The sequence below is a fragment of the Ambystoma mexicanum genome, chromosome 1p (assembly GCF_040938575.1).
Source record: "Ambystoma mexicanum isolate Mex_15411 chromosome 1p, UKY_AmexF1_1, whole genome shotgun sequence".
Taxonomy (NCBI): domain Eukaryota; kingdom Metazoa; phylum Chordata; class Amphibia; order Caudata; family Ambystomatidae; genus Ambystoma; species Ambystoma mexicanum.
The window spans coordinates 1,090,966,101-1,090,980,791 of NC_090921.1; positions in this window are offsets into that span (position 1 = coordinate 1,090,966,101).

The following is a 14,691-nucleotide window of genomic DNA, read 5'->3' on the forward strand; positions in this document are numbered from 1 at the left end:
CTCTTTCTCGTCCCAGTACTTAGGGAATTATGGGGCTTGAAGTCCCCAAGAACAAAGTTAGGTTTTTGGGTTTGATTTTTACTTTTATACTCAATTACATTCTTTCTAATATTCTTTAAAGGAGCATCACAATAATTAGTCATCGGATTAGATTGATCAGGGGAAGGCAGTTATTTTAAACCATTACAATTCACAGATTTTCTCTCACTGTACCTTTGGATATAAGGGAAGCTTCTAGTGTCACGAGTCTCTATAATCAAAGAAGGATTTGTATCCCTTCCAAAGCCTAGGTGTGTTTGATTGTGTTCTCCCTTATTAATATGTGGGTCTTGGGAAACAAAAAGATGGTTCTTACAACAAGCTATTACACACTTTGGCATGGAGATGACATACTCCCTAAAGGAAGACAAATACTGTGTCTCTTCCCACTAAATCCTCTCATTCCCCCTGGGCCTTTTCCCCCTCCCAAGTTATCCTCCCGCAATACTCCCCGAGGTCAGGATCAGTAAGTGTCTACCTTTCCCTGTGTTGTAACTTGACTGTCGTGTAGTCAGGAGAGTCCTCTGTCCACAAGTGCCGCACAGGGAGGAGCAAAAAGACTCCCTGTGCAACCCTTGAGGCCACAGGTAGGAGATATTCTTCCTCCGGAACCGCAGACCCTCGGAAACCCCAGACCACTGCAAAGAAAGCACCGTTTAAGTTATGCGCCCAACAACAACCACTAGTCAACACAACAACAAGCTGGAACAGTCTTACCCAGTGGATCGGTGAGTTACTCCGGTATACCTATGGGGTTTTCCGGGATTCTCCAGGACCCTCCCTATCAGGGAAGTATTGCCAGAAGGTCAGGCGCACTTCAGATGGAAGGGGCCCACCCGTTGTCAAAGTCCATAACAAGGACAAGTGATCGTAGTGCCAGGGATAAAGAAGGCGAAGTCCAAAAAGCAGTCCGTGGTTCGTGACCGGTAATTCAAAAGACAAAACCAAGGAGATCCAATAACAATTCCGTGAAGCAGTCCAAGGTCGGTATCCGGGTGTTCAAGAAATCAGGTACATAGCGCCGAACAGTGTCCAAGGATTTAAACAGCTGTGAAGCGCCGGTTGCACCGACGCGGCCGTTTAAATACTGGCGCTTCGCTCCCCATCTGGACACGCGACCCGCAGTCTCCGGTCACGTGATCTGCTGCCGCACGCGTGCGTACCTTCCGGGTCATGTGATCAGCAGCCATGTCTTGGGAACATGAAGCATTCCTGGAATGCGGAAGTGCGGTTGCACGAAGCCGATCCCTCAATCTCCATGGGAGACACAACTGAAGCGGGCGCCGCAGTGGGCGGGTTGCAAAACGCTGGGGACCATGTGGTGGCAATCTAAATGAGGAGGGTACCGGTGAATCCCGGAACTGGGCATGAGATCGGGAGGGGCTAGGCACCATGAGGGGGGACTGGGAAACCTGCTGTGATCCCTACGAGTCGTGACAGAGCCCCCCCCAAAGGCCCACAACCCTGTGGGCAGGTAGGATTGTCCCGATGGAACCGGGCAACCAGACGGGGGGTGTGGACGTCCACGTCAGGAACCCAAGACCGCTCCTCAGGGCCATAGCCCGACCAGTCCACCAGATACTGAAGGGAACCCCTAAAGACCCGGGAACCCAGGACCGCAGAGACCTCATACACGTCAGGGGAAACCAGGGAGACCGGGGCTGCGGGGGCACGAAGCCGCGTGGGAGCAGGACAAGGCTTGAGAAGGGAGACATGGAAAACAGGGTGAATCCGCCAGGACCTTGGGAGAGCCAGCCAATAAGCCATAGGATTGAGAACCCGGGACACCAGATAAGGACCAACAAACCGAGGCAGGAGTTTCCTACACCCCACCAACCGCAGATGCCGAGTGGACAGCCAGACGCGCGACCCCACGGCATACGGCAGGGCCAACACCCACCGTCTATCGGCCTGCGCCTTCATGGATGCCTGGGCCTCGAGGAGATGGGTAAAGGTCTGGGCATGGACGGAGGCCAGGTCCCTGACACAGGCAGCCACGGCCGGGTTAACAGTGGAGGACAAATCAGGGATGGGTAGGACACGGGGATGCTGACCGTAGAGTACATAAAAAGGGGAGAAACCAGTGGAAGAGTGGACAGCATTGTTATATGCAAATTCTGCGAGATGCACCACTCGCAACCAAGACACCTGTTGTTGCAGGGTCAAACAATGCAAGTACTGCTCAAGGGTTTGATTAAGCCTCTCGGTTTGACCATCCGTTTCAGGGTGGTAAGCCGACGAGAAGCGTATGTCTATACCGAGCAATTTGGCCAATGCACGCCAAAAGTGTGACATGAACTGAGAACCCCTATCCGAGACGATGACTGACGGGAGCCCAAAGAGACAAAAGACGTGAACAAAGAAGAGCTTGGCCATGGCAGGGGCAGAGGGTATTCCTTTACAGGGAACAAAGAGGGCCTTCTTGGAAAACGAATCAATAACCACCCATAGAGTGTCAAAGCCCTGGACCCGAGGTAGATCCGTGATGAAGTCCATGGTCACGGTGTGCCAGGGCCTGTGGGGAACGGGCAACGGGAGAAGGAGACCCACAGCGCGACCCCTACGATGTTTGCACCGTGCACAAATGGCGCATGTGTTAACGTAGCGCTCTACATCTTTCCTCATGGAAGGCCACCAGCACCATCGTTTGAGTAGTGCCAAGGTACGAGATTTGTGGGACCATTTGAGCAACATGTTGCGAGTGTCCGTAGTGGGCAGGAACAACCTATCCGATACAAAGGGCAGGCCGTCATGGTACACAGGATCCCATTCGGATAGCTGATCGGGGTGTAAGATAACCCATTTTCGTATAGCATCGAGCAAGAGCAAGGACGGGGTGCATAGACACACTACCTTGCCGCATTCCAAGAGAGTGTCGGGGTAAACGGGTAAGGCCATGCCCCCAGGGGAACGGGACAGGGCGTCAGCCTTTCCGTGAGCTGAGCCAGAACGGTGCTTGATAACGAAATCGAAAGCAACAAAGAACAAGTGCCACCGGAAATGCCTGCTGTTGACACATTTCAGGGAGGCCAAATCTTGCAGGTTTTGATGGTCGGCATACACACTGACCTGGTGCTTTGCACCCAAAAGATGATGCCTCCACACACGAAAAGCGTCCATGACTGCTAAGAGCTCCTTTTCAGTCACCGTATAGTGGGATTCGGCATCAGTGAACTTGCGGGAGTGAAAGGCCACAGGGTGAAGTCGGCCAGAGGAGGGGCATATCTGTGACAAAACCGCGCCTAGAGCAAAGGAGGAAGCGTCGGACTCCACGATGAAAGGCAACTCCGGGTCTGGATGCTGCAGAACGGGTGCGGTGGTAAATGCCGTTTTCAAGGCCTCGAAGGCTTGTTGATGTGTGTCCGCCCACGAGAAAGGAGTGCGGGGGCTGGTCAAAGAGGTGAGAGGAGCCACCAGAGAAGAAAACCCCGAAATAAAGCGCCTGTAAAAGTTAGCGAAGCCAAGGAAAGATTGCAGTGCTTTCAGGTTTTTTGGAACAGGCCAATCCAACACGGCCCGTACCTTGGAAGCGTTCATGGCCAGCCCCCCAGGAGTGATAGAGAAACCAAGGAACTCCACAGAGTCAGCATGGAACAGACACTTTTCTGGCTTGGCGAAGAGAGAGTGTGCCTGCAAGCGAGAAAGCACTTCGCGTACATGTTGTACATGTTCACTCAGGTTTTGAGAAAAGATCAGTATGTCGTCTAGATACATCACAATGAACACGTCCAGGATATCGGAGAATATGACGTTCATAAACCTCTGGCCCGTGGCCGGAGCGTTGCATAAACCGAAGGGCATTACTGTGTATTCATACAACCCGTAGCGAATGCAAAAGGCGGTTTTCCATTCATCGCCAGGGCGTACACGAACCAGGTTGTAAGCTCCACGCAGGTCCAATTTGGTGAAGATCGAGGCGTGGGAGAGACAGTCGAGCAGGGGCGTGATCAATGGTATGGGATACCTGTTTTTCACTGTGATGGCATTAATCCGTCTGTAGTCTACGCATGGACGTAGATCACCCTCTTTTTTGGGGACAAACAAAATGGGACTAGCAGCTGCGGAAGTGGAGGGGCGGATTTGACCTAAGCGGAGGGTCTTTTGGATATATTCTTTCAAATCCACATCTTCAGCGGGGGAAAGGGAGTAGATCCGACCCGTGGGAATGACACTGTCGGGTAGCAGATCTATCGGGCAATCGTATGGGCGGTGAGGCGGGAGTGCTTCTGATGAACCCTGATCGAATACCCCTGTGTAGTCTTGGTACTGGGCCAGTACAGATGTGGAAACCAGGCCGACTGTGTGGTGCTCTACCGGGGAACCCGAGGCTGTGGCGTCCCTGATGGTCAGGTGAGCAATGGAACCCAGAGCTTGAGCAGGTGTAGCGTCCCTGATGTTGGCGGGAAGGCAGAAATGCTGACATAGATCGGACTCGAAGTGTACTAAACCAGCCTTCCAGTCTATCAACGGGTTGTGCTCCTGGAGCCAGGGTATCCCCAATATAAGACCGAACTGGGGCATCGTGATGAGGTCGAAGCTCAAGGTTTCGGTGTGGATTGACTGGATTGTCAAGAGCATCGGGCCGTTTGTTGTTTAATAGGTCCTGATATCAAGGCAGTGCCGTCAACCGCGTGTACAGGTTCTGGTAAGGGTTTGGCCAGGAGCGGTAGGTTCAGGGAATGCGCAAGGGTGATGTCGATGTAGTTACCCGTGGCCCCGGAGTCTATGATGATTGTAACAGGGTGTGAGATTCCGGGCGTGGGCTGGATAACTGCTTGTACATGGATCGGCCTGATGCGACCGAAAGCAGGTATGGCGTTCGGGGTAAGACCAGAGGTGCTCGACCCAGCCCCCGTGACTGGGGTCGAGCGGTCCGAAAACCCGAGAACTTGAGTTTCGGTCTGCGGGGACATTCCTTGACATAGTGCCCTGTTAGCCTGCAATACAAACAGGCGTTGTCTGTTCTTCTACACTCTCGTTCTGCTGGTGTGATCGGGATCCGTATGCCCCCTATCTGCATGGGTTCAGGAGTGGTATTCGGGGTAGCTGAGGCGCCGGACAGTGGTGGAAAACCTGCCTCGGCTCTTCGTTCTGAACGCCGGGCGTCTACCTGTAAGGCTAAGTCCACTATGTCTTGGAATGTGGTGGGTAACGAAGGAACAACAGCAAGGGCATCCTTCATGGCGTTGCTTAGGCCCCTGTAGAACACAACGGACCTCTTGCTTTCGGGCCAGGAAGTCTCTGCTACCAACTGATTGAATCTAGTAATATACTCGATCAAAGAGCCCTTCCCTTGCCCCAGGTCCAGGAGTTCTAAATCACGGGACTGTACTTTATAACAAGTGTCGAACACCCTTGACATTTCCGTAATCAATAGGTCGAAGTCATAAAGGGCAGGGTTGTCCTCCTCCAGGAGGGGATTGGCCCAAGCGGCAGCTGTACCAGCTAAGTGGGAGACTGTAAAGGCAGCCTTAGTGGTGGAGTCTGGAAAAGCCCGGGGTCTGCACAGGAAGTGTAGTTTACACTGGTTCAAGAAGGTCCTGAACTTACTGGGGTCCCCATGAAACCTCTCAAGGGCAGCCAAAGGGAAGGGGGACGGTAGTATCACTGGTATGGGACCCTTGGATGGCGGGACAGGAGGAGGCGTGGGCTGTGAAGTCGATGGGATGTCCCCAAATTCAGTATCGGGAGGCAAGGTCTATCTGGTGCTTTGGATGTAGTCCAGGCGCTGATGTATGGCAGTGGTGGCTGCGGCCATATCAGCACGTAACACGGTTATGGCTTGTACCATAGCAGCCAGGGGTTCATCTGCGGCCCCCTGCATGACTACACGACAGGTTGGCTTCACAGTCTGTTGTAACTTGACTGTTGTGTAGTCAGGAGAGTCCTCTGTCCACAAGTGCCGCACAGGGAGGAGCAAAAAGACTCCCTGTGCAACCCTTGAGGCCACAGGTGGGAGATCTTCTTCCTCCGGAACCGCAGACCCTCGGAAACCCCAGACCACTGCAAATAAAGCACCGGTTAAGTTATGCGCCCAACAACAACCACTAGTCAACACAACAACAAGCTGGAACAGTCTTACCCAGTGGAGCGGTGAGGTACTCCGGTATACCTATGGGTTTTCTGGGATTCTCCAGGACCCTCCCTATCAGGGAAGTATTGCCAGAAGGTCAGGCGCACTTGAGATGGAACGGGCCCACCCGTTGTCAAAGTCCAGAACAAGGACAAGTGATCGTAGTGCCAGGGATAAAGAAGGCGAAGTCCAAAAAGCAGTCTGTGGTTTGTGACCGGTAATTCAAAAGACAAAACCAAGGAGATCCAATAACAATTCCGTGAAGCAGTCCAAGGTCGGTATTCGGGTGTTCAAGAAATCAGGTACGTAGTGCCGAACAGTGTCCAAGGATTTAAACAGCTGTGAAGCGCCGGTTGCACCGACGCGGCCGTTTAAATACTGGCTCTTCGCTCGCCATCTGGACACGTGACCCGCAGTCTCCGGTCACGTGATCTGCTGCCGCACGCGTGCGTACCTTCCGGGTCATGTGACCAGCAGCCATGTCTTGGGAACGTGAAGCATTCCTGGAATGAGGAAGTGCGGCTGCACGAAGCCGATCCCTCAATCTCCATGGGAGACGCCACTGAAGCGGGCGCCGCAGCGGGCGGGTTGCAAAACGCTGGGGACCATGTGGTGGCAATCTAAATGAGGAGGGTACCGGTGAATCCCGGAACTGGGCATGAGATCGGGAGGGGCTAGGCACCATGGAGGGGGGACTGGGAAACCTGCTGTGATCCCTACGAGTCGTGACACCCTGGCCACCTGGGATGAGACTTTAGGCATGGAATTAGTGCGGAGTCTGTAGGATTCATCACAGTACTCTGTCCCCATTCGGCCCGCAAAGGGAGGGAGGGGATGTGTCCCATATAATTGTGAGCAGTTTCCTTGATCACATTCAGCAAGGTCACATGCTGGACAGTAATTCGTTTTTTTTCTTTGTTCTAAGGTATGTTGATTATCTGCTTCTCTTGTGTTATCCCCAGTTTTCCAAGGACACAACACTTAGCTGGAAATATAAGGAGCCTTGAATACGGGCATGCTTTAGATCCTCCCAGAGAGTGATAGGGAGCACATTAAAATCTAAACAGCCGACATTTACTCAATTTGGCTGCTCAAGATTCAGTTAAAAGAAAAACTGAAAACAACTAATAAACTTCATAGAGGCCTCTTCTGTTTCCACATCTGCTTGTTTCACACAAAAAACATATTTGCACTGCACATTTAATATCATTGTGCATATCAAGAGTCATATCGGTTTAAAAGAATCTCTAAATATGGGTGACTTCATCAGACAAATATAAGCCAGATGAGCCAGAGGGGATCTTTATATTTTTTGGGATTCCTGCCATGCTCTTCTCAAGGGTAGTGCTTCTGTTCTTCCTTTTGCTCTATTGACAAGAGGCCCCACCATGTGTATCCAAGTGATGTCAAAGATTCATGTGTCCACACTGGTCTGTAGGGTTGTATATGAATTGTTCGTTTTACAACTGTTCAAATTACAATTGACCTTTTCACAATTGACCGAATTGTGAAGGTCAATTGTAACATATATGTGGGGGGAAACCCCCCACAACCCCCATCCAACGCCAAACCCCCCAAAACCCATATATATATATATATATATATATATATATTACCAAACCGATATATATATATACGCGGTCAATTGTGAAAAGGTCAATTGTGACCCTTTAAATTCGGTCAATTGTTCATTCGAACAATTGTAAACAAACAATTTGGGTAATACCGTCTGTAGCTGAACATGCCCCATCGCCAGACATGTTTTGGCACTTGATTGAACTCTTTACATGCTTAATTCAGTGCTCTCGTCTTATTTACTTGTTTTTTTGTGATGCACTAGAGGCTGATTTGCAGTCGCATCAGAGCAGTACAGGGAAAGGGAGCAAGAACAAAGTCCAGGAAAAGGTTCTATGTGGTTTCACCAACCACACTTCCCACAACCATTTGTTAGTCTCCCGTTGGTCTTGTAGAGGAGCAGACTTGTACGTCACTGATGGACTCTGCTCCCTCACCTCCGTCATATTGGATGAACAATAGGAAGACACTGTGCAAGACACCAAATATCGTCCCAAGACTGCATCGAGTGTATGAGAGTCATTATGCAGCCAGACAACAATACCGAATGTAACATCACACTGCAGTTGTAGCAGGAGATTTGCAGGCGCCACTGAATATCGAACAGCTGTAAAGAAAATCTGACAGGTGCAAAGGGATGTTATAAGGAGAAGATACAATGATGCACCGAAACAATATAAGAATACGTAAAGAATGAAGATGTAACTGAAGAAGCAAAGAAACATACGTAGAAGTAAGAAGAAATCATATATACAAAGAAGGTAGGTAATCAGATGAGTGACAAATGTATATACGCAGAGCCGAAACGCAAGGTAGACAAGTCATATAGAAGCTTGCTGCAGTATAAAACGTAACATGGATAAAGCTGCCATGTTGGAAAATGGACACTGGCTCTCAATGATAGTAAGCAAAGTGCTGGAAGGAGAAAGACCAGAGCTGCAGAGGCGGGAAATACAAATTTGTGCAAAAAAAAAGAATAGCTGCAAGCCAGAGATCAAGGATGCTGCAACGAGAAGCTACTGAAGGGTACAAAGGGAGTTACCAAGGATAAGCAACGTACCCAGGACATATTTCTGTTAGATTAAGTAAATGAGCAAACATTTATGAGTGCCAAGTATTGACAATAACAGATGCAGAAAAGCTTATGTGAGACGGAGTAACCAAGTTTCTAGAGGCAAAAGAGGGTAATAACACCTGAAATATTCAAATCAAATACCACTAAAAAAAACAAAATGGACAGAATCATGGTCTGTTCACACGTGGTGCTAGACCAGAAAACAAGGCCTATTCATAAGCCCTGGCCAAAGATAACGATGTAACTTAACTCCCCTTAAAGTTCCAGAGAAGAGAACATCCAGCATTGTCAAGTACAAAGGAAAAGCCTTGGCTGAAGGTTTGGCTGATGAGAGATGCTAGAACTAATTGGGCAAGTGTGCAAGTGGGAAGTAGTCTGACATTGTTCTCTGCACCTGAGTTTGGTTTTGCTTACATGCTGCTAGCGAGCCGAGTGTCCAAGGTTGGGAGAGGATGCCAACCTATCATGAGGGCCTATGTAACGATGAGCATACAATGTTGCATGAGCCAATCTGCTACTGGGATGCTGCTATAATCTGTATTATATGTAGTTAGAGGGACGTTTGGGGCTTGCTTGCCAGAGAAGGGGCAGCCAATAAAGTTGGACTCTATAAGTAGACATGTTCCCCTGACCAATTCCTAACCTTGATAGGTTTTATTATTTGCCATGTTGGATGACATAATAGCCGATTCACATTGAGGTATAAAGCCTTTGTAGTACTTTGCCATATTCTCTGAGTCTGTCCAATGATTTGGGTCCAGGATTGCTTATTATGGTAATCCCATGCTGCGCATAGATACGTCCAAAAAGTGCTACTGCACATTTGGTAGCGTATCGGATGGTTTACGATCCAGACCCTCGGATTCTCAACTTCGTTCACCATTAGCTGGAAGGCCATGGAGTTTCCTTTAGAGAGCAGCGCTACAAACATGTGTGACCAGAGCCAGTTGGCAGGTGCCCCTTTAAAGAAATTCCTGTGCAGTCCCTGTGGGTGCCCCATGGACTGAAGGTAAACTGGTCCATTGGGAGAGAGTCGATACTGAAGGCCTCAAACAGAATAATGGATGTAAGTGGAAACATCGAAAGTGGCAAATGAAAGTGGGGCTGCATTGCATGTATATAGTGGGAGAACATAACGGAATTCTTTAGGAAAAGGAGATACCTCGATACCTGTCCTCCAGGATGGAGAAGGGGCTACCCTAAAAACTCTGTAACAGAATATTATTTAAGGGGTTCTTGCAGCTACAGCCAAGAAAGAGTGCGCAAAACACTCCAAAATGGAGTAAAATAGAGATGACATACGTCTATCAGGGAGATACGACAAGACGATTGTAGGAAAAGTGTGCACACGTGTTCTGGGGGATTTTTAAAAATATCAGTGTAAAAAAATATATTGACGTTTTTTGTATTGATGGTGATAAAATAAATTGAAAGCTTAAAAACTATAAGAACGACAGCAATAACAATTTGGCAAATTATTAGGCCCTAGAAAAGAAAGCGATTGCCGCCAATCAAACCTAGGAGGGATAATATTGCACAGTGTTAAACTTGGTGCGCAAAATGCAAGGATGTAACATATAGTCACTAACCTGGATCAGACTAACCCAAATGCTGCTTGTAAGGAGTACCCAAAAGCACCTGAGTCTCCCCCACTGATAGACAGCGATGGGCCACCCAGGCGCTTCAGGGAAACCCTTTGGGGAAGAAAACCCTGGGAATCCAATGTCTTCCTGGCGGTTGTGCTGAGTGTCTGGTTCCGGTTATTCAGGATGTGATACTGTAGCAGAGAAGCCTGGAGAGTATGATAAAGGAAATCAGAATTTTTCCAAGGGGAAAAATAGAAAATTAGTAAAAGGAAACAAGGTTTACCCAGAAGTATATGGCAGGCCTCAATATGGTTGAAGCTGGCTGGAGGAACCGTTATAGTGAATCCTGTTTAGCAAATAGAGGAGTTAATAAGTGCTGGAGAGAGCGAAAGAAATAAAGTGTGTCATGGTGAACCCTACCTTGGAAGAACCCTGTGAGTGGACAAGCACAATGTTCCCACATGGACAGCTGGGCGATTGTGTGAAAGGATTACTGGAGCGGGGCTCTACAGGCAAAGGCAGAGTCAGTACATGTTATGAACTACAACGTGTATAAGCCGTATGCTGCTATACGCTGGACTGTTGTTGTGCAGAGAGTTCGTGTGGCCGCAGGATTTCCGATTTGCATAGTCAGGGGCGAAGGATTGGTGTTTGTGTGTCGTGACCACGATGCGGGTCTTGTTGCTGTGCAACATCTCGACGTTTGGAGCAGCGAGGCTTCGAGAGCTACCGAGCAGGATTTGTCATGAGATCAGGAGAAGCTGTCGGAGCGTGCACTAGGAAAAGTAGTGATGCATTGATGGCAGGGCTGAAGAGCCTCATAACTGTTTCCCTGCCGCAAAGGGGGCGGGGCCCACATGGAAAGCATTGCAGAGACTGCAATGGAGCCTGCAACTACAGGAGCCATGTTGGCAGGAGTGTATCTAGCCATACCAATCCTCCTCCAGTGCCTCCAAAGGGACCATCGGAGCCCACGAGGCATAACACAAAAAGACCTTTTTTTCCATCGCTCCTGGCACCTGCTGCACAAGCAGCAGAAAATGGCAAGTGGCTTCAGATTACCTGGTATGAACTCTTGCTGTTTGTTAATTCATCTGAATCAGCATTCAGAGCCAACAAAGAAGAACTTCAGGCCCTGAGGCTTATAACCTTACCAAATAGGTATATCCTTGACCTCCTAACAGCCATGGAGGACGGGGTCTGCCAGAAGAAAGGGAGCATATGCTGTACGTTTGTACCTCCACAAGTTTCAGAGAATGGGTCCCTGACTCAGACTGTTGCTGTCTTGCATGAGATCAGAGTGATTATGGATAATAAGGCAGGAATCACAAATGACCCTTGATTGGACTTTCATTTTTCTTGGATGAGCCTTGCTGTAAACATTCTTCTACCTATTTTTGTCTTTTTCCTTATTATCTTTTGTTCCTGTCAAATGCTCTTGCGATGCTGTTGTGCCCAGGTACCAAAAGCAGCTGCCATGATGACTGTGACCCTGTCCAAAGCTAGAACCACTATCATTTCATATCAAATGAGTACTGAGACTGAAGCTGTTTTATGTCCTCCACCAAGTTGGGATGAGTGTGTGGAGCAGCAGGTAGATTGTGGAAATGGTGGGGGGATGAGTTAGGTTTGTTCAACGGACGAGTATGCCTGTGTTGGAACCAATGTAAGAGATGATTGTAGGGTTTTTCTGCAAGAAGGTGGTTTTGAAGAACAGGAATATGATTTGTTAGTTAAAGTATTAACTAAAGGGGGGAATGCTGAGGTGGTCAGGAAAGGTACCAATGATGAAGAGAGGTTCATGTGGCGAGCGCTATATTTGTGACTTAGTAGTTCAGTAAAGTTAGCGCGAGGTTGCAATTTTATATATGCATACAATGAAGTTAAATGTGAATGGGATGTGTTACTTTAAGTATTACTTTGTGTTCAAGTTGATACATATTAGATTTGCACACAGGTAGAACGATAAATGCCAAAAACATCAAATGAAATATAGAACACAATCCAGTTATGGTATGCAATGAAGTGCCTAGAAGCTTGGATACAAGGGGTTTCCTAATGAACATACAACTAAGTGGACTGGTGATACAGATCCCAGTGTGAAGAAAACATGACAGTTATTAAACATGCATGCACACTGATATACATACACAAGGAATTATAAATCTACATTTTGTGGGATTTTTTATAAATTGATTAAATTTGGCAATCATGGTTTCACGAGATGACTTTTAGGTGACTTAAAGAAACAGAATTTGCAGAGTTTCAGATGCTAGAGGAAGGGTAAATGCGTAACTACCACCTTGGCAAACGGGTAGGGTTTTTATGGCATGATAGTTTCTCAGAATGCAGATGTAATCTCTTTTAAGTGCATGAAAGCTTGCAGATGGGTCCAGGCATTTGTTTTGACCAACAATAAACATGGGGTGAAGTGACGCTAAGGGCCAGTGTGACCAATAATTAGGGGTTTTGATTGTTTTTCAGGATGTGCCGTGCGTGCTGAAATGGTAGTCATCAGATGAAAATTTTCCAAGGATGCCAGTAAGCAGGGGTGGGTGCGATGGCTATTGCCAGTTCAAAGTGAATCAGTTTATTCTGCTCTCTCTCATGTCGACTGAAGTATCCATGCAAGCCATGTGCGAATTACATTTAGGATTTGAAACACAATTTACTTGCTGTATAAGTGCCTTACAAATGTACAATAAATAAAATAAAAAATAAAATATCGCAGACCAGCTGGGACTTGTAATTAATTATATTTGTATGTGAACATATAACTATATGATGATGTTATGACCGACCACGGACTAATCCTAAAAAGAGGTTTGTTCTACACATGTGATGAAGATGGTAGTTAAGATAACGACCACCAATGAGAATGGGTGAGTTGGAGAAAGATGGGATTTCTTTGTATAGGTTTTAACCAATCACGTGTGGTGGTGGTTTATAATATAATACAGTGTTTTAACTGTTGCAAACATTTACATAATGTGTCAACTTGTGTGGTTCAGGGAGACTTGGGTTAGTTTGACTCAAATAGCTCCTTCCAGCCATTTGTACAATTAACCTGCTTTATGCACTTGCTTCTTAAGAGGTGGGTCTACTCTGGGTTAAGGTAATTGGAGGCCCGTCCCTACAGTAGCAAGTAAGACCAACTCAGTGCAGCATTGGAGAAATTTACAATGAGGTTTGAAACAGGGCACAACCTTCAAACCAACATACTCAGTATGATGAACTGAGTACTTGGGTTTCTATCTCTAAGATGCCCATTTCGCTGAACCCCAATTTCATGCCTCCGATAACACTTAGCACTCTGCTTATGGCAATGAATTAAGTCTCCAGATAGCCTCCTCTCCACATTTACCAATTACCATATCCTTGTTTCAAAACACGCACACTGTATATATTTGAGAGAAAGAGACAAAGACACACAGTTTGACACTAGCAAAGTGAGAATGTTAAATGGAAGTGCACTACAGAGGTAAGTGGTGGTAGTGTCAGGGGAAGACCAGGCTGATTTGCCTTGTTAGGCCTTTTCATCTTTTGCTACTTCTAATGCTTTGTTATGACTTGTCATGCCCTCATGCCTGGCTAGACCACTTTATCACTTGCTCCATTCTTCACAGGGTGCATCCCTCGCTAAGATGCTCGCCATTCTACTCTCTACCATATAATGTACTGCTCCAGGTCAGGCGAGGACTGGCAACATTTAGCCTGGTGTACAATTGTAATTTTCTGGCCCACAGTGCAGTGGCCCAAACCCACTATGCAGCATCCCCAACTTCCAGAATAAAACTCATAGGACTCAATGGGAATGGGGATTAACACCATTCCGCCTCCGTGATTCCCGGAAAACCGGGGTTGTAATGCCCCGGTAATTCCGGGAATCACGGAGGCGGAATGGTAATACGAGTCCGGCGGTAACCAGGCGGTTTTACCACCTCGGTTACCGCCGTTCTCGTTATGAGGCCCTAAGTCTGGTTCAGAGTAGTGCCATTATATGCCCTCTGACACAGTTATCATCAGTCAGCCATCAATATGCAACATTGGCCTTGTTCACATAATTAGTTGGAGATCTCAGAGTCTTGCCATTTCTAGGGTATGTTTTGTTGTGTTACTGGGATTTATACAATGCCCCACGCCATTTGAGTGGACTGGGATAGGTTAGTGGGTAGAGAGGCAAAATAGCCTTTCTGTTGTGCTAGATGTACCCTCATCTCTATGTGCTGGTCTGCTTCTATGTGTTGTGCGTTGAGAGCATAGAGGAATTTGTGTCCAGATTTCCCTGGTATACCCGTGGTACTTGGATGCATTGGCTGGGACTGTGATATGTGAAATGACTG